Raw genomic sequence first — 17,268 nt, forward strand, 5'->3', positions numbered from 1 at the left:
ACTTTTTTTCACCCTGAAATCACTGTTGTAGTATGATTATCAGGTGACCATTGTTGTGTAGCATGATTTTGGTGAGTATACAGTGTATAAAATTAACGCTATTGATGATTTTTCACAATAAAATTCCCCAAAAATATGCAAAAAGATTTTTTTCTGAAATGACTGTTGTAGTATGATTATCAGGTGACCCTTGTTGTGTATCATGATTTTGGTCATCCTACAGTGTATAATATTAACGCTATTGACGACTTTTCACAATAAAATTCCCCAAAAATATGCAAACTTTTTTTTCCCCTGAAATCACTGTTGTAGTATGATTATCAGGTGACCATTGTTGTGTAGCACGATTTTGGTGAGTATACAGTGTATAATATTAACGCTATTGACGATTTTTCACAATAATAATCAACCAAAAATATGCAAAAAGATTTATTTTTTTAATGAAATGACTGTTGTAGTATGATTATCAGGTGACCCTTGTTGTGTATCATGATTTTGGTCATCCTACAGTGTATAATATTAACGCTATTGACGATTTTTCACAATAATATTCCCCAAAAATATACAAACTTTTTTTCCCCCTGAAATCACTGTTGTAGTATGATTATCAGGTGACCATTGTTGTGTAGCATGATTTTGGTGAGTATACAGTGTATAAAATTAACGCTATTGATGATTTTTCACAATAAAATTCCCCAAAAATATGCAAAAAGATTTTTTTCTGAAATGGCTGTTGTAGTATGATTATCAGGTGACCCTTGTTGTGTATCATGATTTTGGTCATCCTACAGTGTATAATATTAACGCTATTGACGACTTTTCACAATAAAATTCCCAAAAAATATGCAAACTTTTTTTACCCCTGAAATCACTGTTGTAGTATGATTATCAGGTGACCATTGTTGTGTATCATGATTTTGGTGAGTATACAGTGTATAATATTAACGCTATTGACGAAATTTCACAATAAAATTCCCCAAAAATATGCAAAAAGATATTTTTTCTGAAATCACTGTTGTAGCATGATTATCAGGTGACCATTGTTGTGTAGCATGATTTTGGTGAGTATACAGTGTATAATATTAACGCTATTGACGAAATTTCACAATAAAATTCCCCAAAAATATGCAAAAAGATATTTTTCCCAAAAAATATGCAAACTTTTTTTACCCCTGAAATCACTGTTGTAGTATGATTATCAGGTGACCATTGTTGTGTATCATGATTTTGGTGAGTATACAGTGTATAATATTAACGCTATTGACGAAATTTCACAATAAAATTCCCCAAAAATATGCAAAAAGATATTTTTTCTGAAATCACTGTTGTAGCATGATTATCAGGTGACCATTGTTGTGTAACATGATTTTGGTGAGTATACAGTGTATAATATTAACGCTATTGACGAAATTTCACAATAAAATTCCCCAAAAATATGCAAAAAGATATTTTTTCTGAAATCACTGTTGTAGCATGATTATCAGGTGACCCTTGTTGTGTATCATGATTTTGGTGAGCATACAGTGTATAATATTAACGCTATTGACGATTTTTCACAATAAAATTCCCCAAAAATATGCAAAAGGTTTTTCTTCTGAAATGACTGTTGTAGTATGATTATCAGGTGACCATTGTTGTGAAGCATGATTTTGGTGAGTATACAGTGTATAATATTAACGCTATTGACGATTTTTCACAATAAAATTCCCAAAAAATATGCAAACTTTTTTTCCCCCTGAAATCACTGTTGTAGTATGATTATCAGGTGACCATTGTTGTGTATCATGATTTTGGTGAGTATACAGTGTATAATATTAACGCTATTGACGAAATTTCACAATAAAATTCCCCAAAAATATGCAAAAAGATATTTTTTCTGAAATCACTGTTGTAGCATGATTATAAGGTGACCATTGTTGTGTAGCATGATTTTGGTGAGCATACAGTGTATAATATTAACGCTATTGACGATTTTTCACAATAAAATTCCCCAAAAATATGCAAAAAGTTTTTTTTTCTGAAATGACTGTTGTAGTATGATTATCAGCTGACCCTTGTTGTGTATCATGATTTTGGTCATCCTACAGTGTATAATATTAACGCTATTCACGATATTTCACAATAAAATTCCCCAAAAATATGCAAACTTTTTTTTTCCCTGAAATGACTGTTGTAGTATGATTATCAGGTGACCCTTGTTGTGTATCATGATTTTGGTCATCCTACAGTGTATAATATTAACACTATTGACGATTTTTCACAATAAAATTCCCCAAAAATATGCAAACTTTTTTTCCCCCTGATATAACTGTTGTAGTATGATTATCAGGTGACCATTGTTGTGTAGCATGATTTTGGTGAGTATACAGTGTATAAAATTAACGCTATTGATGATTTTTCACAATAAAATTCCCAAAAAATATGCAAAACGTTTTTTTCTGAAATGACTGTTGTAGTATGATTATCAGGTGACCCTTGTTGTGTATCATGATTTTGGTCATCCTACAGTGTATAATATTAACGCTATTGACGATTTTTCACAATAAAATTCCCCAAAAATATGCAATTTTTTTTTCCTGAAATAACTGTTGTAGTATGATTATCAGGTGACCTTTGTTGTGTAGCATGATTTTGGTGAGTATACAGTGTATAATATTAACGCTATTGATGATTTTTCACAATAAAATACCCCAAAAATATGCAAAAAAAAAAAATAATTCTGAAACTACTGTTGTAGTATGATTATCAGGTGACCCTTGTTGTGTATCATGATTTTGGTCATCCTACAGTGTATAATATTAACGCTATTGACGATTTTTCACAATAAAATTCCCCAAAAATATGCAAACTTTTTTTCCCCCTGAAATCACTGTTGTAGTATGATTATCAGGTGACCATTGTTGTGTAGCATGATTTTGGTGAGTATACAGTGTATAATATTAACGCTATTGACGATTTTTCACAATAAAATTCCCCAAAAATATGCAAACTTTTTTTCCCCCTGATATAACTGTTGTAGTATGATTATCAGGTGACCATTGTTGTGTAGCATGATTTTGGTGAGTATACAGTGTATAATATTAACGCTATTGACGATTTTTCACAATAAAATTCCCCAAAAATATGCAAACTTTTTTTTCCTGAAATAACTGTTGTAGTATGATTATCAGGTGACCATTGTTGTGTAGCATGATTTTGGTGAGTATACAGTGTATAATATTAACGCTATTGACGATTTTTCACAATAAAATTCCCCAAAAATATGCAAAAAGATTTTTTTCTGAAATGACTGTTGTAGTATGATTATCAGGTGACCCTTGTTGTGTATCATAATTTTGGTCATCCTAAAGTGTATAATATTAACGCTATTGACGATATTTCCATTTTTTTTTCCTGAATTAACTTTTGTAGTATGATTATCAGGTGACCCTTGTTGTGTATCATAATTTTGGTCATCCTACAGTGTATAATATTAACGCTATTGACGATTTTTCACAATAATATTCCCCAAAAATATGCAAACTTTTTTTCCCCCTGAAATGACTGTTGTAGTATGATTATCAGGTGACCATTGTTGTGAAGCATGATTTTGGTGAGTATACAGTGTATAATATTAACGCTATTGACGATTTTTCACAATAAAATTCCCAAAAAATATGCAAACTTTTTTTCCCCCTGAAATCACTGTTGTAGTATGATTATCAGGTGACCATTGTTGTGTATCATGATTTTGGTGAGTATACAGTGTATAATATTAACGCTATTGACGAAATTTCACAATAAAATTCCCCAAAAATATGCAAAAAGATATTTTTTCTGAAATCACTGTTGTAGCATGATTATAAGGTGACCATTGTTGTGTAGCATGATTTTGGTGAGCATACAGTGTATAATATTAACGCTATTGACGATTTTTCACAATAAAATTCCCCAAAAATATGCAAAAAGTTTTTTTTTCTGAAATGACTGTTGTAGTATGATTATCAGCTGACCCTTGTTGTGTATCATGATTTTGGTCATCCTACAGTGTATAATATTAACGCTATTCACGATATTTCACAATAAAATTCCCCAAAAATATGCAAACTTTTTTTTTCCCTGAAATGACTGTTGTAGTATGATTATCAGGTGACCCTTGTTGTGTATCATGATTTTGGTCATCCTACAGTGTATAATATTAACACTATTGACGATTTTTCACAATAAAATTCCCCAAAAATATGCAAACTTTTTTCCCCCCTGATATAACTGTTGTAGTATGATTATCAGGTGACCATTGTTGTGTAGCATGATTTTGGTGAGTATACAGTGTATAAAATTAACGCTATTGATGATTTTTCACAATAAAATTCCCAAAAAATATGCAAAACGTTTTTTTCTGAAATGACTGTTGTAGTATGATTATCAGGTGACCCTTGTTGTGTATCATAATTTTGGTCACCCTACAGTGTATAATATTAACGCTATTGACGATATTTCAAAATAAAATTCCCCAAAAATATGCAAACTTTTTTTTCCTGAAATAACTGTTGTAGTATGATTATCAGGTGACCATTGTTGTGTAGCATGACTTTGGTGAGTATACAGTGTATAATATTAACGCTATTGACGATTTTTCACAATAAAATTCCCCAAAAATATGCAAAAAGATTTTTTTCTGAAATGACTGTTGTAGTATGATTATCAGGTGACCCTTGTTGTGTATCATGATTTTGGTCATCCTACAGTGTATAATATTAACGCTATTGACGATTTTTCACAATAAAATTCCCCAAAAATATGCAATTTTTTTTTCCTGAAATAACTGTTGTAGTATGATTATCAGGTGACCTTTGTTGTGTAGCATGATTTTGGTGAGTATACAGTGTATAATATTAACGCTATTGATGATTTTTCACAATAAAATACCCCAAAAATATGCAAAAAAAAATAATAATTCTGAAACTACTGTTGTAGTATGATTATCAGGTGACCCTTGTTGTGTATCATGATTTTGGTCATCCTACAGTGTATAATATTAACGCTATTGACGATTTTTCACAATAAAATTCCCCAAAAATATGCAAACTTTTTTTCCCCCTGAAATCACTGTTGTAGTATGATTATCAGGTGACCATTGTTGTGTAGCATGATTTTGGTGAGTATACAGTGTATAATATTAACGCTATTGACGATTTTTCACAATAAAATTCCCCAAAAATATGCAAACTTTTTTTCCCCCTGATATAACTGTTGTAGTATGATTATCAGGTGACCATTGTTGTGTAGCATGATTTTGGTGAGTATACAGTGTATAATATTAACGCTATTGACGATTTTTCACAATAAAATTCCCCAAAAATATGCAAACTTTTTTTTCCTGAAATAACTGTTGTAGTATGATTATCAGGTGACCATTGTTGTGTAGCATGATTTTGGTGAGTATACAGTGTATAATATTAACGCTATTGACGATTTTTCACAATAAAATTCCCCAAAAATATGCAAAAAGATTTTTTTCTGAAATGACTGTTGTAGTATGATTATCAGGTGACCCTTGTTGTGTATCATAATTTTGGTCATCCTAAAGTGTATAATATTAACGCTATTGACGATATTTCCATTTTTTTTTCCTGAATTAACTTTTGTAGTATGATTATCAGGTGACCCTTGTTGTGTATCATAATTTTGGTCATCCTACAGTGTATAATATTAACGCTATTGACGATATTTCACAATAAAATTCCCCAAAAATATGCAAAAAGATTTATTTTTTTAATGAAATGACTGTTGTAGTATGATTATCAGGTGACCGTTGTTGTGTATCATGATTTTGGTCATCCTACAGTGTATAATATTAACGCTATTGACGATTTTTCACAATAATATTCCCCAAAAATATGCAAACTTTTTTTCCCCCTGAAATCACTGTTGTAGTATGATTATCAGGTGACCATTGTTGTGTAGCATGATTTTGGTGAGTATACAGTGTATAATAATAACACTATTGACGATTTTTCACAATAAAATTCCCCAAAAATATGCAAGCTTTTTCCCCCCTGAAATCACTGTTGTAGTATGATTATCAGGTGACCATTGTTGTGAAGCATGATTTTGGTGAGTATACAGTGTATAATATTAACGCTATTGACGATTTTTCACAATAAAATTCCCAAAAAATATGCAAACTTTTTTACCCCTGAAATCACTGTTGTAGTATGATTATCAGGTGACCATTGTTGTGTATCATGATTTTGGTGAGTATACAGTGTATAATATTAACGCTATTGACGAAATTTCACAATAAAATTCCCCAAAAACATGCAAAAAGATATTTTTTCTGAAATCACTGTTGTAGCATGATTATCAGGTGACCATTGTTGTGTAGCATGATTTTGGTGAGTATACAGTGTATAATATTAACGCTATTGACGAAATTTCACAATAAAATTCCCCAAAAATATGCAAAAAGATATTTTTTCTGAAATCACTGTTGTAGCATGATTATCAGGTGACCATTGTTGTGTAGCATGATTTTGGTGAGCATACAGTGTATAATATTAACGCTATTGACGATTTTTCACAATAAAATTCCCCAAAAATATGCAAAAAGTTTTTTTTTCTGAAATGACTGTTGTAGTATGATTATCAGGTGACCCTTGTTGTGTATCATGATTTTGGTCATCCTACAGTGTATAATATTAACGCTATTCACGATATTTCACAATAAAATTCCCCAAAAATATGCAAACTTTTTTTTTCCCTGAAATGACTGTTGTAGTATGATTATCAGGTGACCCTTGTTGTGAATCATGATTTTGGTCATCCTACAGTGTATAATATTAACGCTATTGACGATTTTTCACAATAATAATCCACCAAAAATATGCAAAAAGATTTATTTTTTTAATGAAATGACTGTTGTAGTATGATTATCATGTGACCATTGTTGTGAAGCATGATTTTGGTGAGTATACAGTGTATAATATTAACGCTATTGACGATTTTTCACAATAAAATTCCCCAAAAATATGCAAGAAGTTTTTTCTGAAATGACTGTTGTAGTATGATTATCAGGTGACCCTTGTTGTGTATCATGATTTTGGTCATCCTACAGTGTATAATATTAACGCTATTGACGATTTTTCAAAATAAAATTCCCCAAAAATATTCAATTTTTTTTTTTCCTGAAATCACTGTTGTAGTATGATTATCAGGTGACCCTTGTTGTGTATCATGATTTTGGTCATCCTACAGTGTATAATATTAACGCTATTGACGATTTTTCACAATAAAATTCCCCAAAAATATGCAAACTTTTTTTCCCCCTGAAATCACTGTTGTAGTATGATGATCAGGTGACCATTGTTGTGTAGCATGATTTTGGTCATCCTACAGTGTATAATATTAACACTATTGACGATTTTTCACAATAAAATTCCCCAAAAATATGCAAACTTTTTTTCCCCCTGATATAACTGTTGTAGTATGATTATCAGGTGACCATTGTTGTGTAGCATGATTTTGGTGAGTATACAGTGTATAAAATTAACGCTATTGATGATTTTTCACAATAAAATTCCCAAAAAATATGCAAAACGTTTTTTTCTGAAATGACTGTTGTATTATGATTATCAGGTGACCCTTGTTGTGTATCATAATTTTGTTCACCCTACAGTGTATAATATTAACGCTATTGACGATATTTCAAAATAAAATTCCCCAAAAATATGCAAACTTTTTTTTCCTGAAATAACTGTTGTAGTATGATTATCAGGTGACCATTGTTGTGTAGCATGACTTTGGTGAGTATACAGTGTATAATATTAACGCTATTGATGATTTTTCACAATAAAATTCCCCAAAAATATGCAAGAAGATTTTTTTCTGAAATGACTGTTGTAGTATGATTATCAGGTGACCCTTGTTGTGTATCATGATTTTGGTCATCCTACAGTGTATAATATTAACGCTATTGACGATTTTTCACAATAAAATTCCCCAAAAATATGCAATTTTTTTTTCCTGAAATAACTGTTGTAGTATGATTATCAGGTGACCTTTGTTGTGTAGCATGATTTTGGTGAGTATACAGTGTATAATATTAACGCTATTGATGATTTTTCACAATAAAATACCCCAAAAATATGCAAAAAAAAAAAAAAATTCTGAAACTACTGTTGTAGTATGATTATCAGGTGACCCTTGTTGTGTATCATGATTTTGGTCATCCTACAGTGTATAATATTAACGCTATTGACGATTTTTCACAATAAAATTCCCCAAAAATATGCAAACTTTTTTTCCCCCTGAAATAACTGTTGTAGTATGATTATCAGGTGACCATTGTTGTGTAGCATGATTTTGGTGAGTATACAGTGTATAATATTAACGCTATTGACGATTTTTCACAATAAAATTCCCCAAAAATATGCAAACTTTTTTTCCCCCTGATATAACTGTTGTAGTATGATTATCAGGTGACCATTGTTGTGTAGCATGATTTTGGTGAGTATACAGTGTATAATATTAACGCTATTGACGATTTTTCACAATAAAATTCCCCAAAAATATGCAAACTTTTTTTCCCCCTGATATAACTGTTGTAGTATGATTATCAGGTGACCATTGTTGTGTAGCATGATTTTGGTGAGTATACAGTGTATAAAATTAACGCTATTGACGATTTTTCACAATAAAATTCCCCAAAAATATGCAAAACGTTTTTTTTCTGAAATGACTGTTGTAGTATGATTATCAGGTGACCCTTGTTGTGTATCATAATTTTGGTCACCCTAAAGTGTATAATATTAACGCCATTGACGATATTTCAAAATAAAATTCCCCAAAAATATGCAAACTTTTTTTTCCTGAAATAACTGTTGTAGTATGATTATCAGGTGACCATTGTTGTGTAGCATGATTTTGGTGAGTATACAGTGTATAATATTAACGCTATTGACGATTTTTCACAATAAAATTCCCCAAAAATATGCAAAAAGATTTTTTTCTGAAATTACTGTTGTAGTATGATTATCAGGTGACCCTTGTTGTGTATCATGATTTTGGTCATCCTACAGTGTATAATATTAACGCTATTGACGATTTTTCACAATAAAATTCCCCAAAAATATGCAATTTTTTTTTCCTGAAATAACTGTTGTAGTATGATTATCAGGTGACCATTGTTGTGTAGCATGATTTTGGTGAGTATACAGTGTATAATATTAACGCTATTGATGATTTTTCACAATAAAATACCCCAAAAATATGCAAAAAAAAAAAAAAATTCTGAAACTACTGTTGTAGTATGATTATCAGGTGACCCTTGTTGTGTATCATGATTTTGGTCATCCTACAGTGTATAATATTAACGCTATTGACGATTTTTCACAATAAAATTCCCCAAAAATATGCAAACTTTTTTTCCCCCTGAAATCACTGTTGTAGTATGATTATCAGGTGACCATTGTTGTGTAGCATGATTTTGGTGAGTATACAGTGTATAATATTAACGCTATTGACGATTTTTCACAATAAAATTCCCCAAAAATATGCAAACTTTTTTTCCCCCTGATATAACTGTTGTAGTATGATTATCAGGTGACCATTGTTGTGTAGCATGATTTTGGTGAGTATACAGTGTATAATATTAACGCTATTGACGATTTTTCACAATAAAATTCCCCAAAAATATGCAAACTTTTTTTCCCCCTGATATAACTGTTGTAGTATGATTATCAGGTGACCATTGTTGTGTAGCATGATTTTGGTGAGTATACAGTGTATAAAATTAACGCTATTGACGATTTTTCACAATAAAATTCCCCAAAAATATGCAAAACGTTTTTTTCTGAAATGACTGTTGTAGTATGATTATCAGGTGACCCTTGTTGTGTATCATAATTTTGGTCACCCTAAAGTGTATAATATTAACGCCATTGACGATATTTCAAAATAAAATTCCCCAAAAATATGCAAACTTTTTTTTCCTGAAATAACTGTTGTAGTATGATTATCAGGTGACCATTGTTGTGTAGCATGATTTTGGTGAGTATACAGTGTATAATATTAACGCTATTGACGATTTTTCACAATAAAATTCCCCAAAAATATGCAAAAAGATTTTTTTCTGAAATGACTGTTGTAGTATGATTATCAGGTGACCCTTGTTGTGTATCATAATTTTGGTCATCCTAAAGTGTATAATATTAACGCTATTGACGATATTTCCATTTTTTTTTCCTGAATTAACTTTTGTAGTATGATTATCAGGTGACCCTTGTTGTGTATCATAATTTTGGTCATCCTACAGTGTATAATATTAACGCTATTGACGATATTTCACAATAAAATTCCCAAAAAATATGCAAAAAGTTTTTTTTCTGAAATGACTGTTGTAGTGTGATTATCAGGTGACCCTTGTTGTGTATCATAATTTTGGTCACCCTACAGTGTATAATATTAACGCTATTGACGATATTTCAAAATAAAATTCCCCAAAAATATGCAAACTTTTTTTCCCCCTAAAATCACTGTTGTACTATGATTATCAGGTGACCATTGTTGTGTAGCATGATTTTGGTGAGTACACAGTGTATAATATTAACGCTATTGACGATTTTTCACAATAAAATTCCCCAAAAATATGCAAACTTTTTTTCCCCCTGATATAACTGTTGTAGTATGATTATCAGGTGACCATTGTTGTGTAGCATGATTTTGGTGAGTATACAGTGTATAATATTAACGCTATTGACGATTTTTCACAATAAAATTCCCCAAAAATATGCAAACTTTTTTTCCCCCTGATATAACTGTTGTAGTATGATTATCAGGTGACCATTGTTGTGTAGCATGATTTTGGTGAGTATACAGTGTATAAAATTAACGCTATTGATGATTTTTCACAATAAAATTCCCCAAAAATATGCAAAACGTTTTTTTCTGAAATGACTGTTGTAGTATGATTATCAGGTGACCCTTGTTGTGTATCATAATTTTGGTCACCCTACAGTGTATAATATTAACGCTATTGACGATATTTCAAAATAAAATTCCCCAAAAATATGCAAACTTTTTTTTCCTGAAATAACTGTTGTAGTATGATTATCAGGTGACCATTGTTGTGTAGCATGATTTTGGTGAGTATACAGTGTATAATATTAACGCTATTGACGATTTTTCACAATAAAATTCCCCAAAAATATGCAAAAAGATTTTTTTCTGAAATGACTGTTGTAGTATGATTATCAGGTGACCCTTGTTGTGTATCATAATTTTGGTCATCCTAAAGTGTATAATAGTAACGCTATTGACGATATTTCCATTTTTTTTTCCTGAATTAACTTTTGTAGTATGATTATCAGGTGACCCTTGTTGTGTATCATAATTTTGGTCATCCTACAGTGTATAATATTAACGCTATTGACGATATTTCCAATTTTTTTTCCTGAATTAACTTTTGTAGTATGATTATCAGGTGACCCTTGTTGTGTATCATGATTTTGGTCATCCTACAATGTATAATATTAACGCTATTGACGATTTTTCACAATAAAATTCCCCAAAAATATGCAATTTTTTTTTTCCTGAAATAACTGTTGTAGTATGATTATAAGGTGACCTTTGTTGTGTAGCATGATTTTGGTCAGCATACAGTGTATAATATTAACGCTATTGACGATTTTTCACAATAAAATACCCCAAAAATATGCAAAAAAAAAAAAATTTCTGAAATTACTGTTGTAGTAAGATTATCAGGTGACCCTTGTTGTGTATCATGATTTTGGTCATCCTACAGTGTATAATATTAACGCTATTGACGATTTTTCACAATAAAATTCCCCAAAAATATGCAAACTTTTTTTCCCCCTGAAATCACTGTTGTAGTATGATTATCAGGTGACCATTGTTGTGTAGCATGATTTTGGTGAGTATACAGTGTATAATATTAACGCTATTGACGATTTTTCACAATAAAATTCCCCAAAAATATGCAAACTTTTTTTCCCCCTGATATAACTGTTGTAGTATGATTATCAGGTGACCATTGTTGTGTAGCATGATTTTGGTGAGTATACAGTGTATAAAATTAACGCTATTGACGATATTTCCATTTTTTTTTCCTGAATTAACTTTTGTAGTATGATTATCAGGTGACCCTTGTTGTGTATCATAATTTTGGTCATCCTACAGTGTATAATATTAACGCTATTGACGATATTTCCATTTTTTTTTCCTGAATTAACTTTTGTAGTATGATTATCAGGTGACCCTTGTTGTGTATCATGATTTTGGTCATCCTACAATGTATAATATTAACGCTATTGACGATATTTCACAATAAAATTCCCCAAAAATATGCAAACTTTTTTTTCCTGAAATAACTGTTGTAGTATGATTATCAGGTGACCATTGTTGTGTAGTATGATTTTGGTGAGTATACAGTGTATAATATTAACGCTATTGACGATTTTTCACAATAATAATCAACCAAAAATATGCAAAAAGATTTATTTTTTTAATGAAATGACTGTTGTAGTATGATTATCAGGTGACCCTTGTTGTGTATCATGATTTTGGTCATCCTACAGTGTATAATATTAACGCTATTGACGATTTTTCACAATAAAATTCCCCAAAAATATGCAAACTTTTTTTCCCCCTGATATAACTGTTGTAGTATGATTATCAGGTGACCATTGTTGTGTAGCATGATTTTGGTGAGTATACAGTGTATAATATTAACGCTATTGACGATTTTTCACAATAAAATTCCCCAAAAATATGCAAACTTTTTTTCCCCCCTGATATAACTGTTGTATTATGATTTTCAGGTGACCATTGTTGTGTAGCATGATTTTGGTGAGTATACAGTGTATAAAATTAACGCTATTGACGATTTTTCACAATAAAATTCCCCAAAAATATGCAAAACGTTTTTTTTTCTGAAATGACTGTTGTAGTATGATTATCAGGTGACCCTTGTTGTGTATCATAATTTTGGTCATCCTACAGTGTATAATATTAACGCTATTGACGATATTTCACAATAAAATTCCCCAAAAATATGCAAACTTTTTTTTCCTGAAATAACTGTTGTAGTATGATTATCAGGTGACCATTGTTGTGTAGCATGATTTTGGTGAGTATACAGTGTATAATATTAACGCTATTGACGATTTTTCACAATAAAATTCCCCAAAAATATGCAAAAAGATTTTTTTCTGAAATGACTGTTGTAGTATGATTATCAGGTGACCCTTGTTGTGTATCATGATTTTGGTCATCCTACAGTGTATAATATTAACGCTATTGACGATTTTTCACAATAAAATTCCCCAAAAATATGCAACTTTTTTTCCCCCTGAAATGACTGTTGTAGTATGATTATCAGGTGACCCTTGTTGTGTATCATAATTTTGGTCATCCAACAGTGTATAATATTAACGCTATTGACGATATTTCCATTTTATTTTTCCTGAATTAACTGTTGTAGTATGATTATCAGGTGACCATTGTTGTGTAGCATGATTTTGGTGAGTATACAGTGTATAAAATTAACGCTATTGACGATTTTTCACAATAAAATTCCCCAAAAATATGCAAAAAGTTTTTTTTCTGAAATGACTGTTGTAGTATGATTATCAGGTGACCCTTGTTGTGTATCATGATTTTGGTCATCCTACAGTGTATAATATTAACGCTATTGACGATTTTTCACAATAAAATTCCCCAAAAATATGCAAAAAGTTTTTTTTCTGAAATGACTGTTGTAGTATGATTATCAGGTGACCCTTGTTGTGTATCATAATTTTGGTCATCCTAAAGTGTATAATATTAACGCTATTGACGATATTTCCATTTTTTTTTCCTGAATTAACTTTTGTAGTATGATTATCAGGTGACCCTTGTTGTGTATCATAATTTTGGTCATCCTACAGTGTATAATATTAACGCTATTGACGATATTTCCATTTTTTTTCCTGAATTAACTTTTGTATTATGATTATCAGGTGACCCTTGTTGTGTATCATGATTTTGGTCATCCTACAATGTATAATATTAACGCTATTGACGATTTTTCACAAAAAATTCCCCAAAAATATGCAAAAAGTTTTTCTTCTGAAATGACTGTTGTAGTATGATTATCAGGTGACCCTTGTTGTGTATCATAATTTTGGTCATCCAACAGTGTATAATATTAACGCTATTGACGATATTTCCATTTTTTTTTTCCTGAATTAACTGTTGTAGTATGATTATCAGGTGACCATTCTTGTGTAGCATGATTTTGGTGAGTATACAGTGTATAATATTAGCGCTATTGACGATTTTTCACAATAACATTCCCCAAAAATATGCAAAAAGTTTTTCTTCTGAAATGACTGTTGTAGTATGATTATCAGGTGACCCTTGTTGTGTATCATAATTTTGGTCATCCAACAGTGTATAATATTAACGCTATTGACGATATTTCAAAATAAAATTCCCCAAAAATATGCAAACTTTTTTTTCCTGAATTAACTGTTGTAGTATGATTATCAGGTGACCATTGTTGTGTAGCATGATTTTGGTGAGTATACAGTGTATAAAATTAACGCTATTGACGATTTTTCACAATAAAATTCCCCAAAAATATGCAAAAAGTTTTTTTTCTGAAATGACTGTTGTAGTATGATTATCAGGTGACCCTTGTTGTGTAGCATGATTTTGGTCATCCTACAGTGTATAATATTAAAGCTATTGACGATTTTTCACAATAAAATTCCCCAAAAATATGCAAAAAGTTTTTTTTCTGAAATGACTGTTGTAGTATGATTATCAGGTGACCCTTGTTGTGTATCATAATTTTGGTCATCCTACAGTGTATAATATTAACGCTATTGACGATATTTCCATTTTTTTTTTCTGAATTAACTTTTGTAGTATGATTATCAGGTGACCCTTGTTGTGTATCATGATTTTGGTCATCCTACAGTGTATAATATTAACGCTATTGATGATTTTTCACAATAAAATTCCCCAAAAATATGCAAACTTTTTTTCCCCTGAAATCACTGTTGTAGTATGATTATCAGGTGACCATTGTTGTGTAGCATGATTTTGGTGGGTATACAGTGTATAATATTAACGATATTGACGATTTTTCACAATAAAATTCCCCAAAAATATGCAAAAAGATTTTTTTCTGAAATGACTGTTGTAGTATGATTATCAGGTGACCATTGTTGTGTAGCATGATTTTGGTGAGTATACAGTGTATAATATTAACGCTATTGACGATTTTTCACAATAAAATTCCCCAAAAATATGCAAAAACTTTTTTTTTCTGAAATGACTGTTGTAGTATGATTATCAGGTGACCCTTGTTGTGTATCATAATTTTGGTCATCCTACAGTGTATAATATTAACGCTATTGACGATATTTCACAATAAAATTCCCCAAAAATATGCAAAAAGTTTTTTTTCTGAAATGACTGTTGTAGGATGATTATCAGGTGACCCTTGTTGTGTATCATAATTTTGGTCATCCTACAGTGTATAATATTAACGCTATTGACGATTTTTCCTTTTTTTTTTCCTGAATTAACTGTTGTAGTATGATTATCAGGTGACCATTGTTGTGTAGCATGATTTTGATGAGTATACAGTGTATAATATTAACGCTATTGACAATTTTTCACAATAAAATTCCCCAAAAATATGCAAAAAGATTTATTTTTTTTATGAAATGACTGTTGTAGTATGATTATCAGGTGACCATTGTTGTGTAGCAGGATATTGGGCAGTATACAGTGTATAATATTAACGCTATTGACGATTTTTCACAATAAAATTCCCCAAAAATATGCAAAAAGTTTTTTTTCTGAAATGACTGTTGTAGTATGATTATCAGGTGACCCTTGTTATGTATCATGATTTTAGTCATCCTACAGTGTATAATATTAACGCTATTGATGATTTTTCACAATAAAATTCCCCAAAAATATGCAAAAAGTTTTTTTTCTGAAATGACTGTTGTAGTATGATTATCAGGTGACCCTTGTTGTGTAGCATGATTTTGGTGAGTATACAGTGTATAATATTAACGCTATTGACGATTTTTCACAATAAAATTCCCCAAAAATATGCAAAAAGTTTTTTTTCTGAAATTACTGTTGTAGTATGATTATCAGGTGACCCTTGTTGTGTATCATAATTTTGGTCATCCTACAGTGTATAATATTAACGCTATTGACGATATTTCCATTTTTTTTCCTGAATTAACTGTTGTAGTATGATTATCAGGTGACCATTGTTGTGTAGCATGATTTTGGTGAGTATACAGTGTATAATATTAACGCTATTGATGATTTTTCACAATAAAATTCCCCAAAAATATGCAAAAAGTTTCTTTTTCTGAAATGACTGTTGTAGTATGATTATCAGGTGACCATTGTTGTGTAGCATGATTTTGGTGAGTATACAGTGTATAATATTAACGCTATTGACGATTTTTCACAATAAAATTCCCCAAAAATATGCAAAAACTTTTTTTTTCTGAAATGACTGTTGTAGTATGATTATCAGGTGACCCTTGTTGTGTATCATAATTTTGGTCATCCTACAGTGTATAATATTAACGCTATTGACGATATTTCACAATAAAATTCCCCAAAAATATGCAAAAAGTTTTTTTTCTGAAATGACTGTTGTAGGATGATTATCAGGTGACCCTTGTTGTGTATCATAATTTTGGTCATCCTACAGTGTATAATATTAACGCTATTGACGATTTTTCCTTTTTTTTTTCCTGAATTAACTGTTGTAGTATGATTATCAGGTGACCATTGTTGTGTAGCATGATTTTGATGAGTATACAGTGTATAATATTAACGCTATTGACAATTTTTCACAATAAAATTCCCCAAAAATATGCAAAAAGATTTATTTTTTTTATGAAATGACTGTTGTAGTATGATTATCAGGTGACCATTGTTGTGTAGCAGGATATTGGGCAGTATACAGTGTATAATATTAACGCTATTGACGATTTTTCACAATAAAATTCCCCAAAAATATGCAAAAAGTTTTTTTTCTGAAATGACTGTTGTAGTATGATTATCAGGTGACCCTTGTTATGTATCATGATTTTAGTCATCCTACAGTGTATAATATTAACGCTATTGATGATTTTTCACAATAAAATTCCCCAAAAATATGCAAAAAGTTTTTTTTCTGAAATGACTGTTGTAGTATGATTATCAGGTGACCCTTGTTGTGTAGCATGATTTTGGTGAGTA

Source organism: Scomber scombrus, chromosome 6, assembly GCF_963691925.1.
Source record: "Scomber scombrus chromosome 6, fScoSco1.1, whole genome shotgun sequence".
Classification (NCBI taxonomy): Eukaryota; Metazoa; Chordata; class Actinopteri; order Scombriformes; family Scombridae; genus Scomber; species Scomber scombrus.